General features: G+C 43.0%; 2 long non-coding RNA genes across 2 annotated transcripts; both read right to left on the minus strand.

Annotated features, from left to right (window-relative positions):
* Positions 1 to 901: 901 nt before the first annotated feature.
* On the minus strand, positions 902 to 8499 carry LOC127413443 (uncharacterized). Its single transcript, XR_007892593.1, has 3 exons — positions 8315 to 8499; positions 2139 to 2480; positions 902 to 944 (listed from the first exon to the last, which is right to left on the minus strand). It is a non-coding gene; the product is annotated as an uncharacterized LOC127413443 (long non-coding RNA).
* Positions 8500 to 9023: 524 nt separating this feature from the next.
* LOC127413442 (uncharacterized) lies at positions 9024 to 9883 on the minus strand. Its single transcript, XR_007892592.1, has 3 exons — positions 9501 to 9883; positions 9288 to 9393; positions 9024 to 9108 (listed from the first exon to the last, which is right to left on the minus strand). It is a non-coding gene; the product is annotated as an uncharacterized LOC127413442 (long non-coding RNA).
* Between the last annotated feature and the right edge of the window lie 2536 nt (positions 9884 to 12419).

Consider the following 12419-nt stretch of genomic DNA (forward strand, 5'->3'; position numbering starts at 1 on the left):
GGTTGTTTAAATGTTCTTTATAGTTAATATGTAATGTTATTTCCTATTGCTTAGTAAATATGTAGTATTTTTTTTCTTTTCTTTTTTTTTTTTAATGAAATTTGTAAGTAGTTTTTAAAATTACTAACTAACATTTCATCGTTATTCAATATGTCATTTATTATGCCTCTTGATGAAGCAGAGCCGAGTAACATAGTTCACATTGTGCAGACTCAGGACATTTACAACTTACAAGTGAATAACACTCCTTTCAGCATGTTTTTGTTCCTCTCCATTTATGAATCAGTGACAAAGTGGAAGGGCAGGCTGGCATTTCATCAGTTATTTTTTTGTGTGTGTGACATTTGCAAGACATGATTATTTATATCAAATCCACCACAGACATTCACCATTATGTGGGGCTTGGGATCTCTATGTCTGATGTAATGATCTTAATTACCAGCAATTTTTAATTATAATTTTCTTTATTTATCACACATTATACAATTGCACATATACAGTGAAATTCTTCTTTTTCACATATCCCAGCTAGGCTGGGGTCAGAGTGCAGGGTCAGCCATGATACAGTGCCCCTGGAGCAGATAGGGTCAAGGGCCTTGCTCAAGGGCCCAACAGTGGCATCTTGGCAGTGATCAGGAACCCCTGACCTTCTGATCAGTAACCCAGAGCCTTAACCACTGAGCTACCACTGCCTCTTACTGCTGCCTTATGTATGTGAGGAAGGATACTGGTATACCAGTCCTACATTCTCCCAGCCATGTTACAGGGCCTGTGATACAGGGGGGCAAATAGGATGAGAATGACCATAATCACCTGAAAAATGACCAAAGAGAAAGCAGAGTAGTAAAGTAGTAAGGTACTCACCGAGTACATGAGAGCTGTGCAACACTCCCTTTTGTGTTAGCCCATGTTTTGAGTACCACACTCTGAAACATTACTGAGCACTGTGAAATAAAATAAGCAAATGTTAGTTATGGTAATATTTCAATTGTTATGTATTGTAAATTGTGTATTTTGTCCTTGTAATTGGTTTATAATCTATGAAATGTGTGCATTGTGGGCTTTTGTTTACCACAAATGCAATGTAATTGAATGTTATGAATGCTATTTAGTAGCTGTTATGGTTATGTTGCTTTTATTTGTTAAAATATTGATATTGTTATTCATTATATTGATATTTATGTAAAAAAAAAATAATAAAAAAAAAACTTTTACTATCTATAAACAAATGCATATAAAAAGCATAGATCAATAGATAAAATTAATCTGGAATCCTAAAAAAAAACATTTGATTTAGATTTTGACCAACAAGTCAACAATCTAAAATAAAGCATTCTTATTTAAAATATTAGAATAAACATTATGTTCTAAGAGTGCCACCTTGTAGTGGAATAATGCAAGGACACTCCATATTGTGTCAGCGTGTTTGAATAATGAGTTGAACGAGTTGAATAATGTAAAAAAAATACAAAAAATAAAAATAGTGGTTATACCTAACCTATAGCACCCCCCACCCCCAATTATATTTGTGGTCACGAGCAGCTACTGGTTTCCACCAGACTATTGGGGTGTAAATAGCTGTGATGTGTGATAGTACTTTTTGCACTGCCACACAGCACAGCTATTTACACTGCGATAAAGTATTTGTTTAAATACACTAAAAAATGTACGGTATAATTTACAGGAATTAGCTGGGAAAAAAGTTGCCAATAAAGTACTGTAAAAATGTTGTTAATTGCTGTAAAAATAATTACAGCATAATACTAGAAAGCAATTTACAGCTAATTGTTCTATGTAAAATACAGTAATTTGTTGTTTTAACAGTAAAATGTAATTAAACTTGTAATTTAGTTTAAAAAATAACTGTAAAGTACATTACAATAGTTACCTGGCAACTAGAGTTTACAAAAAAAAATCCTGTAAATTTCCCAAAACCCAAGATGTTGCTGTAAAATAGATTTACAGTGAAAATGCTTGAAAAAAATAATAACATATCCAAATAACAAGTATGTCAGGCTATATATGGATGAGTTAACAAACAACACTTAAGATCTTAAAAGGATATTTCAGGTTCAATACAAGTTAAGCTCAGTTGTGGCATAATGTGAATTACCATGAAAAATAATTTCGACTTGTACCTCCTTTTAGTCGGCGACAGCCATCTGTGCCCCCGGTCTGTGGACCACCTTGAACTTAAACGGCTGAAGAGCCAGATACCAACAGGTGATCTGCGCGTTGGTATCTTTCATGCAGTGGAGCCACTGGAGCGGGGTGTGATCGGAACAGAGGGTGAAGGCCCGCCCTAACAGGTAATATCGGAGAGTGAGGACCGCCCACTTGATGGCGAGACACTCCTTTTCCACGGTGCTGCACTTAGTTTCCCTCAACGAGAGTTTACGGCTAATGTACAGCACCGGGCGCTCCTCCCCCTCCACCACCTGCGAGAGCATGGCTCCCAGCCCTCTGTCTGAAGCATCTGTCTGTAAAACAAAAGGGAGAGAGAAGTCAGGTGAATGTAAAAGCGCCCACCCCCCCCACCCCCGCAAAGTGCGGCTTTAATTTGCGTGAATTCCCGCTGACACTGTTCCGTCCTGTTGGGGTGTGGAGACAGTGAGATCAGTCAGCGGGCTGGTGACGTCCGAATAATTAGGCACGAACCTTCTATAATAGCCAGCCCCAAGAACTGTCTCACCCCCTTTTTGGTCTTGGGTCTCGGGCAGGTCGCAATCGCCACGGTCTTGTCAATTTGGGGACACACCTGCCCATGGCCCAAGTGGAACCCTAGATACCGTACCTCCACATGCCCAATCGCACACTTCTTTGGGTTTGCTGTGAGTCCCGCTCGGCGCAGCGATCTCAGAACCGCCCTCAGATGTTTCATGTGCCGCTGCCAATCATTGCTGTAAATGATGATGTCATCTAAATAGGCAGCGGCGTAAGCTGAATGCGGTCTGAGGATTCGGTCCATGAGCCGCTGAAACGTAGCCGGGTCTCCAAACAAACCGAACAGAAGTGTCACAAACTGGTGTAAACCAAACAGTGTGGAGAAGGCATTGTTTACGGGAAATTGGTGTCAAGGGGATCTGCCAATAACCCTTCGTCAAATCCAATGTCGAATAAAATCGAGCAGTGCCCAACCGATCGAGCAACTCATTAACGCGAGGCATTGGATATGCATCAAATTTAGACACCGCGTTGACTTTCCTATAATCCACACAGAACTGTACAGACCAGTCGCTCTTAGGCACTAGAACAACTGGGCTGGACCAATCGCTGTGGGATTCTTCTATTACCCCCATTTCAAGCACTGCATCCAATTCTTCCCGAACGATTTTCTTCTTGTGTTCGGGTAATTGGTAGGGGCGGCTACGTACCACGACCCCCGGCTCGGTCTCCATGTGGTGGTGAATGAGGTTTGTACGCCCCGGTAGAGGGGAGAACACATCCGCAAACTCCTGTTGCAATCTAGCAACCTCCGCGAGTTGACTCAGTGAGAGGTGGTCTCCGCAAGTGACCGGGGTGAACTGTTTATGTTTTGAACTCACCTCCGGTCCGAGCTCCACCTTCTCGGGAACTACCGTAGCCAACGTCACAGGGACAGCCTCCCTCCACAATTTCAGGAGATTGAGGTGGTATATTTGACGTGTGCCCCTCTATTGGTTTGTTTAACCTCATAATCGAGATCTCCCACTCGTCGTGTGACCTCAAAGGGTCCTTACCACTTGGCGAGTAATTTAGAGCTCGATGTGGCAAGCAATACAAGCACTTTATCTCCCAGTGCAAATTCCCTTAGCTGAGTTCCCCTGTCATACAGTCGGCACTGTCGTTCTTGAGCTTGGAGCAAATTCTCCTGTGTTAGTTTCCCCAAAGTGTGGAGTTTTACTGTAAGATCAAGAACGTATTGAATTTCATTTTTACTGTTTGAAGGTCCCTCCTCCCAGGCCTCTCGCAATATATCAAGCACACCGTGTGGGCATTGCCCATACAGCAGCTCGAATGGGGAGAAGCCAGTAGAGCTTGCGGGACCTCTCGTACTGCAAATAACAGGGGGTCGAGCCATTTATCCCAATTTCTAGCATCGTCGTGCACGAACTTACGAATCATGTTATTGAGGGTTTTATTAAATCGTTCCACCAGGCCATCCATTTGAGGATGGTACACGCTTGTGCGAATTGATTTAATACTCAACAATTTGTACAGCTCACATAGTGTCCGTGACATAAATGTTGTGCCCTGATCGGTGAGGATTTCTTTCAGAATCCCCACCCGGGAGATTATTTTGAAGAGTGCCTCCACAACACTGTGTGCTGAGATGTTGCGAAGAGGCACTGCTTCTAGATACCGCATTGCATAGTCCACTAGGACCAATACAAAGCAATATCCGCATGCTGACCGTTCTAATGGCCCGACGAGGTGAATTCCAATTCTATCAAAGGGGACCTCGATCAACGGAAGAGGGCGCAATGGTGCTTTTGGGGTGGCCGGTGGGTTAACCAGCTGGCATTCGCGGCATGCCGCACACCACCTGCGGACATCGCCGCCAATGCCTGGCCAATAGAAGCGGGCTATTAGACGGTTCAGTGTTTTCCTTTCTCCTAAGTGACCCGCCATGTGATTATAATGAGCCGCCTGGAATACCATTTCCCAACAGCTCCGTGGAATCAAAAGTTGGGTTGTATCCTCTTTAGTCTGAGCGTCCTGTGTCACTCTATACAACCGCTCATTTATAATTGCAAAATAGGGGAATGAAAGGGCAATGTCAGGCTGGAGTCACTGACCATCGATGACTTTCACTTGGTCGAAGGCGTGTTTGTGGGTTTCGTCTCGCGACTGCTCCAAAGGGAAATCCCCCTCAGGGAATTCCCTGAGAAGGGGAGGGGCTGCAGCCTCTCCCCTCTCTCGTCATTATGACGTGGAGCTGTCGAGGACGGCCCCAGCTCCGCCTCCCCTGCCAGACCATCGCACATTACATATAGCAGGAACTAACCGCGGCCTCCACTCTATGCTTTTTCCCCCAGAATTTAATCGTCAGGGTCACCAACGGATACTTGTGAATATCCCCATGCACACATTTCACCCTCACCGTTTTAGTTGTGCCCAAAGCCTCGGGTTGAACCAAGCGTTGGTGGATAGTGGTTTGATTACACCTGGTGTCCACCAACGCTTGGTGAGTACCCCCCTTGGTATCCGGTACATTCAGGCCTGGTCGGGGGCAGCCTGTGGGAGGTCAGAGACCCGCACCACCGTCCCCAGTTCCATCAGAGGGCACTGATCCCGGAAGTGGTCCGGGTCCCCGCATCTCCAGCAGGCTGGCCCAGGCGCTACGCCCGCACTTGCATCAGCGGGCGCTCCTCCCTGAGGGGGAGAGCGGTGGGGCATCAGAGTAGGGGAAGGTGTTGTCTCCCACACCCGGGGAACTGGTCTCGGTGTCTGAAGTCTTCCTCATCTGCGTGGGGCAGGAACGGGCCCTGGGGAGAGAGCAGAACGAGAGGAGAGAGGGGAGGGGAATGAGACAGGGGGAGGAGAGAGAGAGTAGGAGGGCTCTTCCACCCTCGGGATTGCCGCCATTTGGTCCTCCGCAAGCCAGACGGCTTCCTCCAGCGACGCTGGGCAGTGGCACTGGACCCACTCTGCCATCCCTTTCGGCAGTTGATGTATTAATTGCTCCAGTACCACCTGGTCGATGATCCCGTTGACGCCGCGGTCCCCTGCTAGCAACCATCTTCGACAGGCGTCGCGGAGCCGTTGGGTGAAGGCAAACGGGCGGTCGGAGCTCTCCAGCTTCAGGCTCCGGAAGAGCTGACGACTTTCTTCCGGCCTCCGACAAACCCGTTGCAGGATGGCTTTCTTTAAGTCTCCGTAAACCAGGAGGCTCGTCGTGGGCAGTTGTTGAGCCACGAGCTGGGCTTCCCCGGACAGTAGCGGAATGAGTCGGGCTGCCCACTGGACGAGCGGCCAGCCTCAGACTCGGCAGTGCATTCGAACAGGTCCAGGAACGCCTCTGGGTCGTCCGCCATCCCCATCTTCTGTAATGGCGTGTGGGTGTCCGGGGTTGCCTCCTGGCTGAGGAGGCTCCGGATCACCTGTCGGTCCTCTGTTTGAGTGCGCATGAGCTCCACAAACTGGTGGTCTTGATCTTGCCAGAGCTCAAGCAGGGTTTGCTGGTGGTTCCGATGTAAGCCAGCGAGGGCTTGGAGGATCTCAGCTAACTGGGAGGACTCTACGGGGCGACTTCTGTCCATCTTCAAACCTTTTCCCGGGTTTCAGCACCAGTGTAACACTACTTAGTGGAAAGGAGGAGGCGAGAAGCAGATTTCCTGGTTCAGGTAGGAGTTTTAATCATGCACTCTGACGCTTACAGTTCCACACTCGTCGGTTTTACAGGCAAACATTTACTTAAACACTTCCAGTTCAATACATTAATCATACAATATATTACTACATTTCTTATGATTAAATGGTGTATATGTGAACATTACTTAATGAATTAGTTACTTAACAAATTTGTTGCACTCCAGTCTGTCTTGGATACTACTAATTTATTCTGATGCAATTGATACTTTGTAATGCAGCACTATTCGTAATGTTGTCTCCTTAAGATGAATCGCTTATTATGTAATATTCCTCTTTTGTAAGTTGCATTGGATAAAAGCGTCTGCCAAATGAATAAATATAAATGTAAATGTAAAAGCAGGGAGGCTTGAAGCTAATAAGAATTGTTAACATATACACCTTTTTGATGTTAAGAAATGTATTAGTATATGTATCAATAACATTAACCAGAATTTTTTTTCATGTTATAATTTGGAAGGTAGCCATGCAATAAGTAGAATAATGAAAAGTCAGCTGGTCATTATTGCAAAATAAACCCTGACAGGGTGATCAGGACGCAGACGCAAAGCGGCTAATTGTACATTATCCCTTACTTGCCTAATGCATTAACTAATGCTGACAGACACAACCTTCTTGTAAAGTGTTACAATAAGATTTACATAAACTTTGTAAATACCTTTTTCACAAAACACTTTAAAAGCAATTTTAAAGTACATTGTTACCTTTGAATGAATTCAAGAGTTCAAGATTCATGCTTCTGGTACACCAGATTGAAGTTATAAAAGGACAAAAACAAAGCAGTAAATCCAGCCACAAAGTTGGGATATTTAGTCACAACCACTTGACCCTGTCATGTTTATTCTGTTGGTTCATGTATTTCATTTCTTTTATTTTGAAAGTTTAGTTCCTGTTTCATGTCATGTGGTTCCCTTGTCATGTGATTTCATGTTTCCCTCCAGGTTCATGTGTCTTGTTTTCATTTGTTTATTTTTTGATTATTTTGTTATCATTTCTGTCTGTTCATTGGTTCCCTCATCTTTGTTTTACCCCTTGTCCAGGTATTTAAGCCCTCATGTTTACCATTGTCCTCTGTCAGGTATTGTGTTTGGTAACATTGTTATGTCAAGTTTATGTCAAGTCAGGTTTATGTCAAGTCAATTCTAGTCAAGTTCATGTTTATGTTTCACGTTTGTAGTTAGGGTTTTTGGATTTCACTTTTGTTAATAAAATTGCACTTGGGTTCTTCACTTCATCGTCATCGTTACAGACCCTCAAAGCTTAGCATCCACTGCGTTGCAGTGAGCATTTGACCTAAATTCAATACACATTAGTAATATTTCAATAAATATGTAAACTAAAACACAATTGTCAACGTTTATTAAATGATTTACAACAGATTTAAAAAAAAAGAAAATTTACTTCCTAAGACAGTCAGTCTCTGAGAGTTTGGAAGCGTCAGTGTTTTCTCTACATCAGCTGCTGTTGCTGACACCTACAAGGAAAAAAGAAAACAGGGACCCACTTAATAATAGGTAGCCTTAACTACTATGTAAATGTGCAGTGTCTGGCGATTGTGATAATGACGGCCATAAAAACTGGGTGTGTGACCCAGGGAATGACGAAACTGCTCTTTTTCTGAAAATATGGGTACCACAGCCCCTCGGGCATGCGGTGAAATCAAAAGAAAAGGCAACAAAAGATTCTCCTCCCAGCCCTCCACTGGGGGATGGAGTGGTCTGCTTACCACCTCCAGGCCTGTAAAGGGTCTCCACGTCCCTAGGTCGCCCATCTCATCCTCTAATGAAGCCTAATTTGGCAAAACATCAGGTTCCTCTTTTCTTTTAAAGTTTCTTTTAAAGAAATATTTGAATTTTAATTTTTTGATTTAATAAAGTTTTTGAAAAAGTTTTTAACCTGGGACTTGGATGGGAGAAATACATTTATCCCCTTTCACAACAAAGCTCGACATGGATCAACTTACCAAGTTTGTCATCAACTTTAAAGGGATCCTCTTCCTCTGGAGATATTAGTGGAGTGAGTTTGTGTTTATTTTCTTCAACAAAGGGTGTGCACACCGAAGATTTGAAGGAGATTTTATTCAGAACTCCACCAAGAGACTTTGTAGTTGTTTTTAACCCCCAAACATTTTGGACCTTCTTGGAGGATTGGACTCCTTTAAAGAGGAAAAAAAGAGGGAACAATCAAACGAATTACTGAAAAGGTGAAGCTTTTCTACAATTCGATCCAACAAAGCCAAACGTGAAACTGACCCAGGTTGGTTACTTTAATTTAGTTTTTTTGGGGGGAAAAATATTTTTTCTTTTCTTTTTTTTTTTTTTTTTTTTTTTTTGTATTTATACTTTTATTTTCCTTCTTGATTTGATGCTTAATTTTTTAGTTTTACTTTTCCATAGATCTGAAAATTTTGTTCTTAGAAATGTCCCTTCCTCTCCAAAATCGCTTTGAAGTGTTATCAGACATGGATGCTCCTTCAGGTGAGCACAGTGCAAAATGACTAAGAATAATCAACAAACAAATCTCAACAAGGGAACCCAAATTGATCTGGCCTTGACAAAGAGATATTTTAAATGACTTCCAGCAATACATAACTTAGAGATTTTAACAGAATCAGTTCTTAAAAAATCTTACTCTTCTGCCATGTTGAGACAAGTTACAAAACTTACAGCATTCATTAAGCCCTCATCACACTATTCTGAAACCCTAGAAAAGGTGAAAGAAAATACAGCCCAATGGATGGACAAGAATATGTCCATCCTGAGGGAACATTATGATGCAGTGATAGCAACAGGATTAAACGATACACAAAAGTTTGACATACAAGCTTTTAACAAAGCTGTATTGTGGAGTAAACTGAGATATAAACACAAATTTACAGAAAGCTCAGTTGAGACACTGAAATCTATGTTGCAAAGAACTATGAAAGATTCACTTACCAGCAATTTGGAGTCCATTGTAGATGAAGTGGCTTTTCCACCCTTGACCAGATCCAGAATATCAGTCACTCCATTGTCTTATGCAACAGCGGTAGCAAAACACAAACTCATAGAATCAGGGAGAAAAGAAGACCAGATAAAATTACAGACTTTAGGACAAAATAGCGTCCAACAAGGTCATGTTTCTATGCAGGAAAATGTAGTAGTACCTACCATATTGGACCCCAAAGGAAGAAACAGGTGGAAGTAATAGTGGATGTAGAACCTGCTGGTTGTCGATATCCCTCCACTAAACAGAAAGAAACTGTAGAGACTCAAGAGGTTAGGGAATAAAAGGCATTTCATTTTGAGAGAGCAATTTACAACAATGTAGTGGTTCCATGTAATTATATGATTTCTTCTTCTCCTGATGTTGACATAGGTAAGACGGTTTCCCAGGTGAAGATGGAGCAAGCCCCTGTCTTGTTCGAGAAGTTGGAGGGGAATAAACAGAACATGATGATGGGTGACACCTCAAAAGACAATATATGCCTGAGGAACCCCCAATCTGAATCCTCCTCCAACGCCTTGAAAACAGACGTACAGGGGCTGCCATCTTTGACGGCCCGTCAGGAACCTACAAGACACAAAAGAATGAAAAGGAAGATTTTTGAATAAATCTGAGAGGGTTGAATGAAAAATATTAGAATACCTTTCTATTTCCTGGGGAAATTACTTAAATTACTATTTAAAACTGTTATTTATAAAGTGACTGTGTCTTATATTCTCTCTGGTTTTCTTTAGAAAAATAACACCTGCCCCTATCATTACCCTAACCTTAACCTTAAAACCCCTAACTATATTTTAATAATCTTAAATAATAGTTCTCTCCAACCCCCCCCCCCCCCCATATTATTTTTATATATAAATAATTATTTCTGGGGAGGAGATAAAAGATTTAAACCTGTGCCCGAGCAAACCTATCACTTTTGTGATGGGCCGTTCCCCTAACCAAACCCCAAAACCTAACTCTAACCCCTAACCCTAACCCTATCCTTACTCCTAAACCTATCCGTACCTCAACCTCAGTAGCAATAAATGTGGGAATTTTGCAGAACAACATGTAGTTACACAGTAAATACATAGTCTTGTATGTATTAAATGTTAGTACATAGTAGTTCAGGCCACCTAATATAAAGTGTGACCGAAAACACAAATATATTGTGAAACTTTAAATGTATTTATTTAAAGTATTAGATCAAAATACCCCCCCCCCCCCCCACACACACACACACACAAATTGTCATTAAAAAAATGCACTGTATATGACTTACATCAGCCTGTAAAATGAGTGCCTCAAGTTTCTCTTTGAAGTGTGATAGAAGATGCAGGACCACACATGGGCCGAAACAGGTTACTCCACTGTCATCAAACTGTCACGGTCCTGTCACTCTGTCAGTCTGGGTTTTTGTCTGACAGGACCGTGGCATCATCATCCCATGTCTGTCTTGTGTTTTATTGTCTGTCTTTTTGTGAGCGCAAAGTTTTGGTTTAATTCCCTGCAGTGCGATCTTCAGTCTGTCTTATTTCATGTCTGGAGCATGGTGTCTGGATCCTGACTTCCTGTCTGGTTCGGTTTCGGTCTGTGTCAGGATCCTGACACTCATGCTCCATGTTCTGTCTGTTATTGACATGGGTGCATCGCGCTTATGTCATCTTGGTGACATGCACTCACATCAGTAGTTTATGTCTGTCTCTCGCAAACATGAGTGGGCCTCGCGCTGCGTGCCCGTGTCACGAGCTGTCGTGTGTTTCATGTCTGGAGCATGGTGTCTGGATCCTGACTTCCCTGTCTGGTTCAGTTTCAGTCTGTGTCAGGGTCCGGACACTCATGCTCCATGTTCTGTGTCTGTCTCTCTTGACCGCAGATGTGTGTTGTGCTCACTTTGTGCTGCGTGCGAAGCTGTCTTCACATTGTGCTGAGGTTCGGTCACTTCGGTCTGAGGTTTCGGGTTTGTGTGTGGCCGAACTCTCGCACAGATGTCCTGTCTTGTTTTTGTCGCCTGTTGCATGCATTGCGTGGCTTTGCCTTGCGATATATGCTCAGGCTTTAAGTGTGGGAATGCGTGGCGTCGCTTTGTTTGCCATTGCTACGCATTCTCTTGTCATGTCATTCGGGTGTCTTGTCATGTAATCTTGTGAGAGCATGTGGCTTTGTTTTGTTTCTGTATTGCCACGTCTTTCTGTCTTACATCATACACCGCCTCCTTGTTTGCCCATTTATTTGTTTATTAGTCACACCTTTATTAGTTTGTTAGTCACACCTGCCCTGTCTTGTTAACCTGTTGATTTCTCTCCCTATTTTAGTCTACTCGTGTGTGCTGTCCAGTGCCAGTTCATCTTCTGTACCTAGTTGGCCTTTTGTATTCAGTCAGTCTTGTGTTTCCAGTCGGTCTTGCTTGTGCATTCTATTTCGGTTTTACTTCCAGTCCCAGTCCTGTTCTGTCCGATTAGTCCTGATTCCCCATTACACTCTGCCCCAGCCCTGGATTATTTGTTTTCCCCTACAGGGTTGTTCATGTTTGTTTTCCCCCTTGTGGGAGTTTTATTTAATTTATTTTTTGTATATAAATAAATTCCTTGTTTTTGAATATCTGCACTTGGGTCCTGAGCCTCATCATTCCCTACACTCTGACACAAACTTCATCAGTATGTGCTGCATCTTATCTGTATTGGTCCCCGCTGGCTTTTGCTGGAAAACTGAAGGAGCATCTTTCCCTTTTCTTCCATTGACTTACATTTATGCATTTGGCAGATGCTTTTATCCAAAGCAACTTACAGTGCCCTTATTACAGGGACAATCCCCCTGGAGCAACCTGGAGTTAAGTGCCTTGCTCAAGGACACAATGGTGGTGGCTGTGGGGATTGAACCAACAACCTTTTGCTTACCAGTTCAGTGCTTTAGTCCACTACGCCGCCACCACCACCACTTCACAAGTTTTTCCAGAATGCTGATGTTCGTAAGTAATTTGAAGTGGTTATACAGTTCTTTGGGTGTGAAAAGATATGGCCAGTCATTTTTCAACTCAGCAGTGGATGGTGGTGGACATGTATTGATGGATTTCTGTTGGAGGTAGTACGCTGCTTTCATCA

Source organism: Myxocyprinus asiaticus, chromosome 22, assembly GCF_019703515.2.
Source record: "Myxocyprinus asiaticus isolate MX2 ecotype Aquarium Trade chromosome 22, UBuf_Myxa_2, whole genome shotgun sequence".
NCBI classification, from domain to species: Eukaryota; Metazoa; Chordata; class Actinopteri; order Cypriniformes; family Catostomidae; genus Myxocyprinus; species Myxocyprinus asiaticus.